Consider the following 13,727-nt stretch of genomic DNA (forward strand, 5'->3'; position numbering starts at 1 on the left):
GTGCGTTCTTCGAAATCACAAATCCACAAGGAGAGTCCAATTGTGTCGTTTGCGATGCCTGACCTTCCCAACACTGGACGTGAAGAGCATGCGCCTTCCACCATTTGCACGCCCCCTGCAAGTGCTGGAAGGAGCACCCGCAGTCCAGTTCCTGATAGTCAGATTGAAGATGTCAGTGTTGAAGTACACCAGGATGAGGAGGATATGGGTGTTGCTGGCGCTGGGGAGGAAATTGACCAGGAGGATTCTGATGGTGAGGTGGTTTGTTTAAGTCAGGCACCCGGGGAGACACCTGTTGTCCGTGGGAGGAATAGGGCCATTGACATGCCTGGTGAAAATACCAAAAAAATCAGCTCTTCGGTGTGGAAGTATTTCAACAGAAATGCGGACAACATTTGTCAAGCCGTGTGTTGCCTTTGTCAAGCTGTAATAAGTAGGGGTAAGGACGTTAACCACCTCGGAACATCCTCCCTTATACGTCACCTGCAGCGCATTCATCATAAGTCAGTGACAAGTTCAAAAACTTTGGGCGACAGCGGAAGCAGTCCACTGACCAGTAAATCCCTTCCTCTTGTAACAAAGCTCACGCAAACCACCCCACCAACTCCCTCAGTGTCAATTTCCTCCTTCCCCAGGAATGCCAATAGTCCTGCAGGCCATGTCACTGGCAATTATGACGAGTCCTCTCCTGCCTGGGATTCCTCCGATGCATCCTTGCGTGTAACGCCTACTGCTGCTGGCGCTGCTGTTGTTGCTGCTGGGAGTCGATGGTCATCCCAGAGGGGAAGTCGTACTCGTAAGACCACTTTTACTACTTCCACCAAGCAATTGACTGTCCAACAGTCCTTTGCGAGGAAGATGAAATATCACAGCAGTCATCCTGCTGCAAAGCGGATAACTGAGGCCTTGGCATCCTGGGCGGTGAGAAACGTGGTTCCGGTATCCATCATTACTGCAGAGGCAACTAGAGACTTGTTGGAGGTACTGTGTCCCCGGTACCAAATACCATCTAGGTTCCATTTCTCTAGGCAGGCGATACCGAAAATGTACACAGACCTCAGAAAAAGACTCACCAGTGTCCTAAAAAATGCAGTTGTACCCAATGTCCACTTAACCACGGACATGTGGACAAGTGGAGCAGGGAAGGCTCAGGACTATATGACTGTGACAGCCCACTGGGTAGATGTATGGACTCCCGCCGCAAGAACAGCAGCGGCGGCACCAGTAGCAGCATCTCGCAAACGCCAACTCTTTCCTAGGCAGGCTACGCTTTGTATCACCGCTTTCCAGAATACGCACACAGCTAAAAACCTCTTACGGCAACTGAGGAAGATCATCGCGGAATGGCTTACCCCAATTGGACTCTCCTGTGGATTTGTGGCATCGGACCATGCCAGCAATATTGTGTGTGCATTAAATCTGGGCAAATTCCAGCACGTCCCATGTTTTGCACATACCTTGAATTTGGTGGTGCAGAATTATTTAAAAAACGAGAGGGGCATGCAAGAGATGCTGTCGGTGGCCAGAAGAATTGCGGGACACTTTCGGCGTACAGGCACCACGTACAGAAGACTGGAGCACCACCAAAAACGCCTGAACCTGCCCTGCCATCATCTGAAGCAAGAAGTGGTAACGAGGTGGAATTCAACCCTCTATATGCTTCAGAGGTTGGAGGAGCAGCAAAAGGCCATTCAAGCCTATACAACTGAGCACGATATAGGAGGTGGAATGCACCTGTCTCAAGCGCAGTGGAGAATGATTTCAACGTTGTGCAAGGTTCTGCAACCTTTTGAACTTGCCACACGTGAAGTCAGTTCAGACACTGCCAGCCTGAGTCAGGTCATTCCCCTCATCAGGCTTTTGCAGAAGAAGCTGGAGACATTGAAGGAGGAGCTAACACAGAGCGATTCCGCTAGGCATGTGGGACTTGTGGATGGAGCCCTTAATTCGCTTAACAAGGATTTGTCAGACTTGGTTTTGTCTGTGTCCCCGGAGGGGGCGCTAGTGGGTCAGTGGAGGTAGAAGGGAGAAAGCGAGGAGGCTGGATTAAGTTTCTGCGCATGGGCGCAATGATATTTATTATACAGAAAGTTCACAACGGCAGCAGAAAATAAACAATAAGAAATGCAAATGTCAATAGTGCAGCGTGGAAGCTGAAAGTCTATGGCAACAGAAATATGGCAAATGGATGATTGGTAACTGATGAATGATAACTGGTAATAATAATAACTGATGAATGTACACTGATGAATAATAACTTGGCAGGAGATAATCTGGTATGGGAACCAGAGCAGTTTAAAACGTGGAGCCAGCAGAGATGGTAATAAATGGCAAACCTGGTAGCAGAGGCAGGAGACTGACAATGTCCACAGTGCAGGTGATGAGGCACTGGCAGCAAGCAAGCTGCATCACAGGTGAGGAGATGGAACACACCTGGAGTCAGTCTCTACTGCTAGGCTGAAGCACACTGAGTTGGTGATTAGTGTGAAGCCTGTAAACAGAAGCAGGTGTTGCTGAGGCTTGTAGTTCCACGGAGCTGTGAGAGGTAACCAGGAGCACAGAGTCTCAGGTAGATAGCCAGGAACACGGAACAACAGGTAGGTATCCAGGAACACGGAGGAACAGGAACCAGATCCAGACACATGAGTCGCAGGAGTGACACAAAGTTCAGGATGATCACAGACTGAACCTGCAGCTCCAGATATACCCCCTGATGTGCAGGCATTGGTGGGAGTGAGGAAAGTAGGTGCGGCCAAGCACCGGATTGGCCGCCGTGCTCTGACCGATGGAGACTGTCATGGCGGCGCCCATGCCGCGGCCCGGCGGGAACGCGGCGAGCTACATGCCAGCTGTCACAGGAGCGCTCCTAAGGCCAGGATGACATCTGAGGGCAGAGGTGCGGATGACAGCAGAACGCAGGGACCCTGGACGGAGTCCGCACCGGCGGACAGATGTGACTGTGGTGAGTCGATTCCTGACAGTACCCCCCCCTTTAAGGGTGGGCACTGAACACCCACGTGGCTTGGAAGGATGAGTGTTATGGAAGACACGGACCAACCTTGGAGCATGGACATCTGCGGAATTCACCCAACTTCTCTCCTCCGGACCATAACCGGACCAATCGATAAGATATTGTAGACGACCGTACCGGCAACGGGAATCCAGAATCTTCTCTATCTCGAACTCCACGCCCCGCTGAGTTCGAACTTTGGGGCCGACTGGAAGAGCTCTTTGGAAGCGATTCAGGACTAAAGGTCTGAGGAGAGAGACATGAAAGGCATTAGGTATTCGCAGAGAAGATGGTAACTTAAGCTTGTAGGCCACAGGGTTGATGACTCTTTCAACGGGAAAGGGACCGATGAAACGTGGTGCAAATTTCATCGACGGGACCCTAAGACGGAGGTTCCGGGTAGAAAGACAAACCTTGTCCCCAGGTTTCAGGCTAGGAACTGCACGTCTTTTGCGGTCAGCAAAGTACTTATACCGGCTGGAGGCCTTCTTGAGAGAAGCATGAATCTTCCTCCAGGTTGAAAAGAACTGACTCAGGGCAGTAGTGGCAGCAGGAACATCAATGTGAGGGAGTTTTTGGAAATCTGGAACACGAGGATGTTGCCCATATACAGCAAAGAACGGAGTTGTGTCAGTAGCAGTGTGATAGCGGAAATTGTGGGCAAATTTGGCCCACGGGAGCAGATCCAACCAGTTGTCCTGAGAAGATGAAACATAAAGTCTTAAAAATGTCTCCAATTCCTGATTTACCCTCTCTGTCTGCCCATTCGTCTGAGGGTGGTAAGCTGACGAGAACTTCAGTTTAACTTGCATGGCAGAACAGAGAGCCCTCCAAAACCTCGCTACAAACTGAACACCTCGGTCGGATATTATTTCTGAGGGTAGACCATGTAGACGGAAAATCTCCCGTAGGAAGATTTGAGCGAGTTTTGGGGCAGAAGGGAGACCCTGGAGAGGAACAAAATGGTCCATCTTGGTAAATCTGTCCACCACAACCCAGATGGTATTATATCCTTGAGAAGGAGGAAGGTCGGAGATAAAGTCCATGGACAGGTGCGACCAGGGACGGCTGGGAACAGATAATGGTTGTAACTGACCTGCTGGAGACTGACGAGGAATCTTGTGCTGCGCACACTTAGGACAGGATGCCACGAAATCCTTGATGTCAGCTTTCATCTTTGGCCACCAGTATGTCTCAGAGAGGAACTTGAAAGTTTTCAGGACACCGGGATGTCCAGTGAACTTGGACTGATGGGCCCAAGACAGCAACTTGGGACGGAGTTCTGGGGAAACAAAAGTCTTACCAGGAGGAGAAGCCGGAGAAACTTGAGATGCAGCAAATACCACTGGACTCAGGATGGAATGCGGAACTGAGTTAGACGTTTCCTCTTCGGACTCCAAAGATCGGGATAAGGCGTCAGCTTTAATGTTCTGAGAACCTGGGCGGAAATGAAGCTTAAAATTAAAACGAGAGAAAAACATAGCCCACCGGGACTGGCGAGGATTAAGGCACTGGGCTGCCTTTAAATATAGCAGATTTTTATGATCCGTATAGATGTTGAACGGATATTTGGCCCCTTCCAGGAGATACCTCCATTCGTCGAGGGCCAGCTTAATCGCCAGTAGTTCTTGATCTCCAACGGCATAGTTAGCTTCTGCAGGGAGGAATTTACGAGAATAGAATCCACAGGGGTGGATCTTCCCATCAGTTCCCTTCTGGGAGAGAACCGCTCCAACTCCTACGGTAGAGGCATCCACCTCCAACTCGAACGGCTTGTTTACATCTGGTTGAGACAGAACTGGAGCAGACATAAAGGCCAGCTTGATCTTTTGGAAGGCCGCTAACGCCTCTTCTGACCAGTTGGAATGATCTGCCCCTTTCCGAGTTAAGTTGGTAATAGGAGCGATGAGAGTTGAGAATCCTCGAATAAATTTCCTATAGTAATTGGCGAATCCCAGGAATCGCTGAATAGACTTGAGAGAATTTGGAATGGACCAATTGGCAATGGCTTCCAACTTTGTCGGGTCCATCTGGAGATCCGATCCGGAAATTATATACCCCAGGAAGGTTATAGAAGAAACTTCAAAGGTACACTTGGATAGTTTTCCGTAGAGCCGGTTCTCACGAAGACGTCGGAGGACTTCACGGACTTGTAGACGATGAGAGGAGAGATCTTGAGAGAAGATGAGGATATCATCCAGATAAACCACAAGGTATTTGTACAGAACGTCACGGAAGATTTCGTTCACGAAGTGCTGGAACACTGCTGGGGCATTACTCAACCCGAATGGCATTACCAGGTACTCGTAATGACCATCTCGAGTATTAAAAGCTGTCTTCCATTCATCACCACTCCGGATTCTGATGAGGTTGTAGGCACCGCGGAGATCTAACTTGGTGAAGATGCGGGCTCCCTTAACTCTGTCAAACAATTCGGTGATGAGTGGTAATGGATAGCTATTTTTGATGGTAATGTCATTGAGACCCCGGTAGTCGATACATGGACGTAATCCTCCATCCTTTTTCTTAACAAAGAAGAAGCCCGCACCGGCGGGTGAAGATGAGGGACGGATGAATCCTTTCTGTAAGTTCTCCCTGATGTAGTCGCTCATCGCTTCAGTTTCAGGAACAGACAACGGATAGGTACGCCCCCTAGGTGGTTTCTTGCCAGGAATGAGGTCAATGGGGCAATCCCACTCTCTATGGGGCGGTAAAACATCAGCGGCTTTTTCACTGAAGACGTCAGAGAAATCTTGGTAAGCCGCAGGAAGACTTGACTGAGTTTTGACTTCGGTAGACTTAATAGGACAAACTTGGGCTAAACAGGACTGGTGGCAATGTGAACCCCAGGAAGTAAGTTGTAATGTAGACCAATCAATCTGTGGATTATGTAGCTGGAGCCAGGGCATACCTAGAACGATCTCTTGGGTTGCCTGAGGAATAACTAAGAACTTTATTAATTCTGAGTGCAGGAACCCAACTCCCAACACCACTGGTACAGTTTGGTGAGAGATATTCCCCTTGGAGATTCGGCTACCATCCACAGCGGTAATGTAGACTGGGTATGAAAGTTCACAGACTGGCAAACAAAATTTATTTACCGCAGCTTGAGTGATGAAGTTTCCTGCGGCTCCAGAGTCCACTAACGCAGATGCAGATTGAAGACCAGCCGAAGTTTCTAAAGTCACGGGAAGAATAAGGTCTTGATTTGAAGGAGCTTGACTAGAAGATCCCAACTTGACTCCTCCTTTACAAGTCAGGATCTGGCATTTCCCGAACGCACTGTACAAGAATTAATCTGGTGACCTGCAGCCGCACAATAAAGACACAGTCTCTCACGAAGTCTTCTTGACCTCTCCTCAGGAGTTAGGCGGGACCTATTTACTTGCATAGGCTCATCAGAAGGTGGAGACTGAAATTGTACAGGAGGTACCATTCTTGACCTGCGCGGCTCACTACGAGCACGTTCACTGTTGCGTTCGCGAATGCGAGAGTCCAACTTGATGCACAGGGAAATTAAATCAGACAATTGTTCAGGGAGATCGCGGGTTGCCAGCTCATCCTTAATCCGATCTGAAAGTCCATGCCAGAAGGCTGCTACCAGGGCTTGATTGTTCCACTGGATCTCTGAGGCTAACGTCTGGAACTGGATGACATATTGGCCCATACTACGGGTACCTTGACGAAGTTGCATAAGATCTGCAGAGGCTGATGTTGCACGACCTGGCTCGTCAAAGATCCGTCTGAAGGTTGACACGAATTCAGCGTAGTCGTTCATCAGAGGGTCAGCACGTTCCCACAGAGGAGACACCCAACTCAGGGCAGAACCTGAGAGCAGTGAGATAATGTAGGCAACCTTGGATCTTGGCGTGGGGAAATTGTGCGACAATAATTCGAACTGGATTTCGCATTGGTTAAGAAACCCGCGACATGACTTTGGGCTGCCATCATACTTGCTAGGCACAGGCAGGTGCAAGCGTGACACTGGAGTTGATGCAGCCGGTATGGAAGAACTCACAGCACTTGCAGGTGCTGGAGTAACCGGAACTGTAGTAGTAAGTACACTAGGCAGGGTTTGCTGTAGTGTATCAATCCGGGAGGACATCCCTTGCAGGAACTGAAACATCTGCTGCTGCACAGCCTCTTGACCATCCAAACGGGAGACCAGATTTTGTAAGGCCTCTGACCCCACACTCCGACCACCGTCCGAGTCCATCGATCCTGAACTTACTGTCAGACTTGGTTTTGTCTGTGTCCCCGGAGGGGGCGCTAGTGGGTCAGTGGAGGTAGAAGGGAGAAAGCGAGGAGGCTGGATTAAGTTTCTGCGCATGGGCGCAATGATATTTATTATACAGAAAGTTCACAACGGCAGCAGAAAATAAACAATAAGAAATGCAAATGTCAATAGTGCAGCGTGGAAGCTGAAAGTCTATGGCAACAAAAATATGGCAAATGGATGATTGGTAACTGATGAATGATAACTGGTAATAATAATAACTGATGAATGTACACTGATGAATAATAACTTGGCAGGAGATAATCTGGTATGGGAACCAGAGCAGTTTAAAACGTGGAGCCAGCAGAGATGGTAATAAATGGCAAACCTGGTAGCAGAGGCAGGAGACTGACAATGTCCACAGTGCAGGTGATGAGGCACTGGCAGCAAGCAAGCTGCATCACAGGTGGGGAGATGGAACACACCTGGAGTCAGTCTCTACTGCTAGGCTGAAGCACACTGAGTTGGTGATTAGTGTGAAGCCTGTAAACAGAAGCAGGTGTTGCTGAGGCTTGTAGTTCCACGGAGCTGTGAGAGGTAACCAGGAGCACAGAGTCTCAGGTAGATAGCCAGGAACACGGAACAACAGGTAGGTATCCAGGAACACGGAGGAACAGGAACCAGATCCAGACACATGAGTCGCAGGAGTGACACAAAGTTCAGGATGATCACAGACTGAACCTGCAGCTCCAGATATACCCCCTGATGTGCAGGCATTGGTGGGAGTGAGGAAAGTAGGTGCGGCCAAGCACCGGATTGGCCGCCGTGCTCTGACCGATGGAGACTGTCATGGCGGCGCCCATGCCGCGGCCCGGCGGGAACGCGGCGAGCTACATGCCAGCTGTCACAGGAGCGCTCCTAAGGCCAGGATGACATCTGAGGGCAGAGGTGCGGATGACAGCAGAACGCAGGGACCCTGGACGGAGTCCGCACCGGCGGACAGATGTGACTGTGGTGAGTCGATTCCTGACAGGATTCACGGGTGGTCAATCTGTTGAAATCAGAGCACTACATTTTGGCCACCGTGCTCGATCCTAGATTTAAAACCTACCTTGGATCTCTCTTTCTGGCAGACACAAGTCTGCTGGGGTTCAAAGAAATGCTGGTGACAAAATTGTCAAGTCAAGCGGAACGCGACCTGTCAACATCTCCTCCTTCATATTCTCCCGCAACTGGGGGTGCGAGGAAAAGGCTCAGAATTCCGAGCCCACCCGCTGGCGGTGATGCAGGGCAGTCTGGAGCGACTGCTGATGCTGACATCTGGTCCGGACTGAAGGACCTGACAACGATTACGGACATGTCGTCTACTGTCACTGCATATGATTCTCTCCCCATTGAAAGAATGGTGGAGGATTATATGAGTGACCGCATCCAAGTAGGCACGTCAGACAGTCCGTACTTATACTGGCAGGAAAAAGAGGCAATTTGGAGGCCCTTGCACAAACTGGCTTTATTCTACCTAAGTTGCCCTCCCACAAGTGTGTACTCCGAAAGAGTGTTTAGTGCCGCCGCTCACCTTGTCAGCAATCAGCGTACGAGGTTACATCCAGAAAATGTGGAGAAGATGATGTTCATTAAAATGAATTATAATCAATTCCTCCGTGGAGACATTGACCAGCAGCAATTGCCTCCACAAAGTACACAGGGAGCTGAGATGGTGGATTCCAGTGGGGACGAATTGATAATCTGTGAGGAGGGGGATGTACACGGTGATATATCGGAGGATGATGATGAGGTGGACATCTTGCCTCTGTAGAGCCAGTTTGTGCAAGGAGAGATTAATTGCTTCTTTTTTGGTGGGGGTCCAAACCAACCCGTCATTTCAGTCACAGTCGTGTGGCAGACCCTGTCACTGAAATGATGGGTTGGTTAAAGTGTGCATGTCCTGTTTATACAACATAAGGGTGGGTGGGAGGGCCCAAGGACAAATCCATCTTGCACCTCTTTTTTCTTTCATTTTTCTTTGCGTCATGTGCTGTTTGGGGGGTGTTTTTTGGAAGGGCCATCCTGCGTGACACTGCAGTGCCACTCCTAGCTGGGCCAGGTGTTTGTGTCGGCCACTAGGGTCGCTTAGCTTACTCACACAGCTACCTCATTGCGCCTCTTTTTTTCTTTGCGTCATGTGCTGTTTGGGGAGTGTTTTTTGGAAGGGCCATCCTGCGTGACACTGCAGTGCCACTCCTAGATGGGCCAGGTGTTTGTGTCGGCCACTAGGGTCGCTTAGCTTACTCACACAGCTACCTCATTGCGCTTCTTTTTTTCTTTGCGTCATGTGCTGTTTGGGGAGTGTTTTTTGGAAGGGCCATCCTGCGTGACACTGCAGTGCCACTCCTAGATGGGCCAGGTGTTTGTGTCGGCCACTTGGGTCGCTTAGCTTAGCCATCCAGCGACCTCGGTGCAAATTTTAGGACTAAAAATAATATTGTGAGGTGTGAGGTGTTCAGAATAGACTGAAAATGAGTGGGAATTATGGTTATTGAGGTTAATAATACTTTGGGATCAAAATGACCCCCAAATTCTATGATTTAAGCTGTTTTTTAGGGTTTTTTGAAAAAAACACCCGAATCCAAAACACACCCGAATCCGACAAAAAAAATTCGGTGAGTTTTTGCCAAAACGCGTTCGAACCCAAAACACGGCCGCGGAACCGAACCCAAAACCAAAACACAAAACCCGAAAAATTTCCGGTGCTCATCATTACTTAGAAGCAGGACATCCAATTTTCTTTGGATCATAGAGGACAAACAGAGAGTCACTTTTCCTATGACGATCTGTCCTCTTCACGTAAATCTTCAAAGTCCTCACTACATCCAAGGCCTTTGAATTTGAAGTAATTGAGGAGTCAGTAGCCACTGGCACCACAATAGGTTGGTTGATGTGGAAAGCCGACACAACCTTAGGTAGGAACTGTGGACGAGTTCTAAGTTCCGCCCTGTCTTCATGGAAGATCAGATAGGGGCTTTTACAAGATAAAGCCCCCAATTCCGACACGCATCGTGCAAAAGCCAAGGCCAACAAGGTGACCGCCTTCCACGTGAGAAACTTGAGGTCAGCCTCCTGTAGAGGCTCAAACCAAGCAGAATGCAGGAACTGCAACACCACATCAAGATCCTATGGAGCCGTAGGTGCCACAAAGGGAGGCTGGATATGCAGTACTCCTTTCAAAAAGGTCTGAACCTCAGGAAGAACAGCCAATTGTGTTTTGCTTGCAGGAAAAGGAGAAAACGTCCAAGTTGAAACTCCACCGCCGGAAACTTATTGGACTCACACCAAGAAACATATTTCTTCCAAATGCGATGGTAATGTTTAGACGTTACCCCCTTCCTGGCCTGTAGGAATGACCTCACTCGGTATACCTTTCTGAGCTAAGATCTGGCATTCAACCCCCATGCCGTCAAACGTAGCCGCGGTAAGTCTTGATAAGCAAACAGCCCCTGCAGAAGCAGATCCTCCCGAAGAGGTAAAAGCCGTGGATTTTCCAGCAGAAGATCCAGCAGATCCGCGTACCAAGCCCTCCTTGGCCAGTCCGGAGCAATGAGGATTGCCAGAACCTTTGTTCTTCTTACGAGCTGAAGAACCTTTGGTATCAGAGGAAGTGGAGGGAACACATACACTGACTTGAACACCCACGGTGTCACCAGTGCGTCCACCGCCACTGCCTGTGGGTCTCTTGACCTGGAACAGTACCTCCGTAGCTTCTTGTTGAGGTGTGAGGCCATCATGTCTATGTGGGGAACCCCCCACCAACCAGTTACCTCCTCGAACACCTACGGATGGAGGCCCCACTCCCCTGGATGGAGATCATGTCTGCTGAGGAAGTCTGCTTCCCAGTTGTCTACGCCCGGAATGAAGATTTCCGACATGGCCACCGCGTGCCTTTCTGCCCAGATGAGGATTTTTGACACCTCTGACATGGCAGCCCTGCTCTTCGTTCCGCCTTGTCGGTTTATGTAGGCCACTGTGGTCACATTGTCCGACTTCACCTGAACAGCCCGATACTGTAGAAGGTGTGCTGCTTGCAGAAGGGCGTTGTAAATGGCCCTGAGTTCCAGGATGTTTATTGGGAGAAATGACTCTTGATCCAACCATCGTCCCTGAAAGGTTTCCCCCAGAGCGACTGCTCCCCAACCTCTTATTGCATCTGTGGTTAAAAGGATCCAGTCTTGATTTCCGAACCTTCTCCCTTCCAGAAGGTGCGGAAGTTGCAGCCACCAGAGGAGTGAAATCCTGGCTTTCGGAGACAGGCGTATCCTCTTGTGCATGTGTAGGTGAGAGCCCAACCACTGGTCCAATAGGTCCAGCTGAAAGGGTCGAGCATGAAACCTGCCGTAATGCAGAGCATCGTAGGCAGCAACCATCTTCCCCAGAAGGCGTATGCATTGATGAACCGATGCCTGGGTAGGCTTTAGGACCTCCCGGACCATTGCTTGAATCACCAACGCTTTCTCCACCAGGAGAAATACCCTCTGCACTTCCGTGTCGAGGATCATTCCCAGGAAAGACAGCCGCCTTGTCGGCTCCAGATGAGACTTTGGAAGGTTTAGGATCCAACCGTGCCTCCAGAGCAGCTTGATGCGGCGCCCAAATGGGAATGTGGAGGTAAGCATCCTTGATGTCCAGGGACACCAGGAACTCCCCCTCCGACAGCCCTGAAATGACAGCTCTCAGAGATTCCATCTTGAATTTGAACTCCCTGAGATAAGGGTTCAAAGTTTTTAAGTTTAGAATAGGCCGTACCGAACCATCCGGTTTTGGTACCACAAAAAGGTTCGAATAATAACCCTTGTTCCACTGCTGAAGTGGGACCGGAACAATGACCTTGGTACTAGTATGGACCCCAGCATCCTCTAGGACGTAAGAGAAAATAGGATTTTGGTTACCTACCGGTAAATCCTTTTCTCGTAATCCGTAGAGGATGCTGGGTGCCCGCCCAGCACTTTGTTTTCCTGCATTGGTTTTATGGTTCAGTGTTACCTGGTTCCTAGGTAAGTTCTGCGTTATTTACTGTTTCAGCTGTTGCTGAGTTTTCCGGCATGTTGGCCGGGTTTGCCTTGTTGTGTGAGCTGGTATGAATCTCGCCACTATCTGTGTAATTCCTTCTCTCGAAGTATGTCGTCTCCTCGGGCACAGTTTCTAGACTGAGTCTGGTAGGAGGGACATAGAGGGAGGAGCTAGCCCACACGATTAAACTCTTAAAGTGCCAATGGCTCCTGGTGGACCCATCTATACCCCATGGTACTAATATGGACCCCAGCATCCTCTACGGACTACGAGAAAAGGATTTACCAGTAGGTAACCAAAATCCTATTTTTACTACCACTCCCTGAAAACGGTCAGTTGACACCCACAAACTCCTTCTTCCTGTCAATCTCCTTGCGAACACCCGTGCAAATGGATCCTTCGCACAAACCCATCGCTGAGCGGCGATCCGCTTTGTACCCGTGTGACATGCCTGCGCATTGCGGTGCATACGAATGCGCAGTTTAGGACTGATCGCCCGCTGTATGAAAACGCAGCCTAGCGATCAGGTCTGATTTAGGCCCACTAAATGAACCTACCAGCACATGTTTGTAGTAGTCTGAGTGGAAACCGGAGCAATCAACATATCCCACGCCAACATGTGGAGAACAGATAAACTCCACACTGAGCCTCCCACTGCTGTGTTGCATCAATGATAATCGCTACGCCGTCTCTCAAGAGTAACTGGCAAGCAGCGCACTCATCTAGCCCCGACTGGGAAACCAGACAGCGATTCCATATGGGATATTGATTTAAGATTTAACAGCAATTGAACAATAGCACAAAAACAGCTCCTTAATGTTTTATTTCCAGAGGAGGAATTAGGGTCTGAGCTCTTCTGCAGACAGAGTCCATGTGTTAGACAGATTACATTAACTCTTAATGTAGCGCAAATTGCGGATCTGCAATATTGAAGATTTAAAGGCTACCGCGGCTATTCCCAACAAGTGTATTTATTCACACATTATGCGCTTATGGATGTTTCTAAAGTGCAAAAATGCCCATGTCATTAAAAAATTTATACTTGGTATTGGGAACAATTTATGGAATAAGTGAGGGCGGAAAGAACGTTATTTTAGGAGACTATGGGGGTTATTCAGAGTTGTTAGCAAACACAAAAAAAATTAGCAAATGGGCAAAACCATGTGCACTGCAGGGGAGGCAGATGTAACATGTGCAGAGAGAGTTAGATTTGGGTGGGTTATATTGTTTCTGTGCAGGGTAAATACTGGCTGCTTTATTTTTACACTGCAATTTGGTTTCAGTTTGCGCACACCCCACCCAAATCTAACTCTCTCTGCACATGTTACATCTGCCCCACCTGCACTGCACATGGTTTTGCCCAATTGCTAACGTTTTTGGTTTGCTAACAACTCTGAATAACCACTATGGCCTCTGCTGATTGCATGTTACCTGATCACA

General features: G+C 49.2%; 1 protein-coding gene across 3 annotated transcripts in view; it reads right to left on the reverse strand.

Annotated features, from left to right (window-relative positions):
* The window catches only part of LMNTD1 (lamin tail domain containing 1), a 268,559-nt gene that overhangs the window by 155,866 nt on the left and 98,966 nt on the right, over positions 1–13,727 (reverse strand). The window lies entirely within an intron of this gene.

This window comes from Pseudophryne corroboree, chromosome 6 (genome assembly GCF_028390025.1).
Source record: "Pseudophryne corroboree isolate aPseCor3 chromosome 6, aPseCor3.hap2, whole genome shotgun sequence".
Classification (NCBI taxonomy): domain Eukaryota; kingdom Metazoa; phylum Chordata; class Amphibia; order Anura; family Myobatrachidae; genus Pseudophryne; species Pseudophryne corroboree.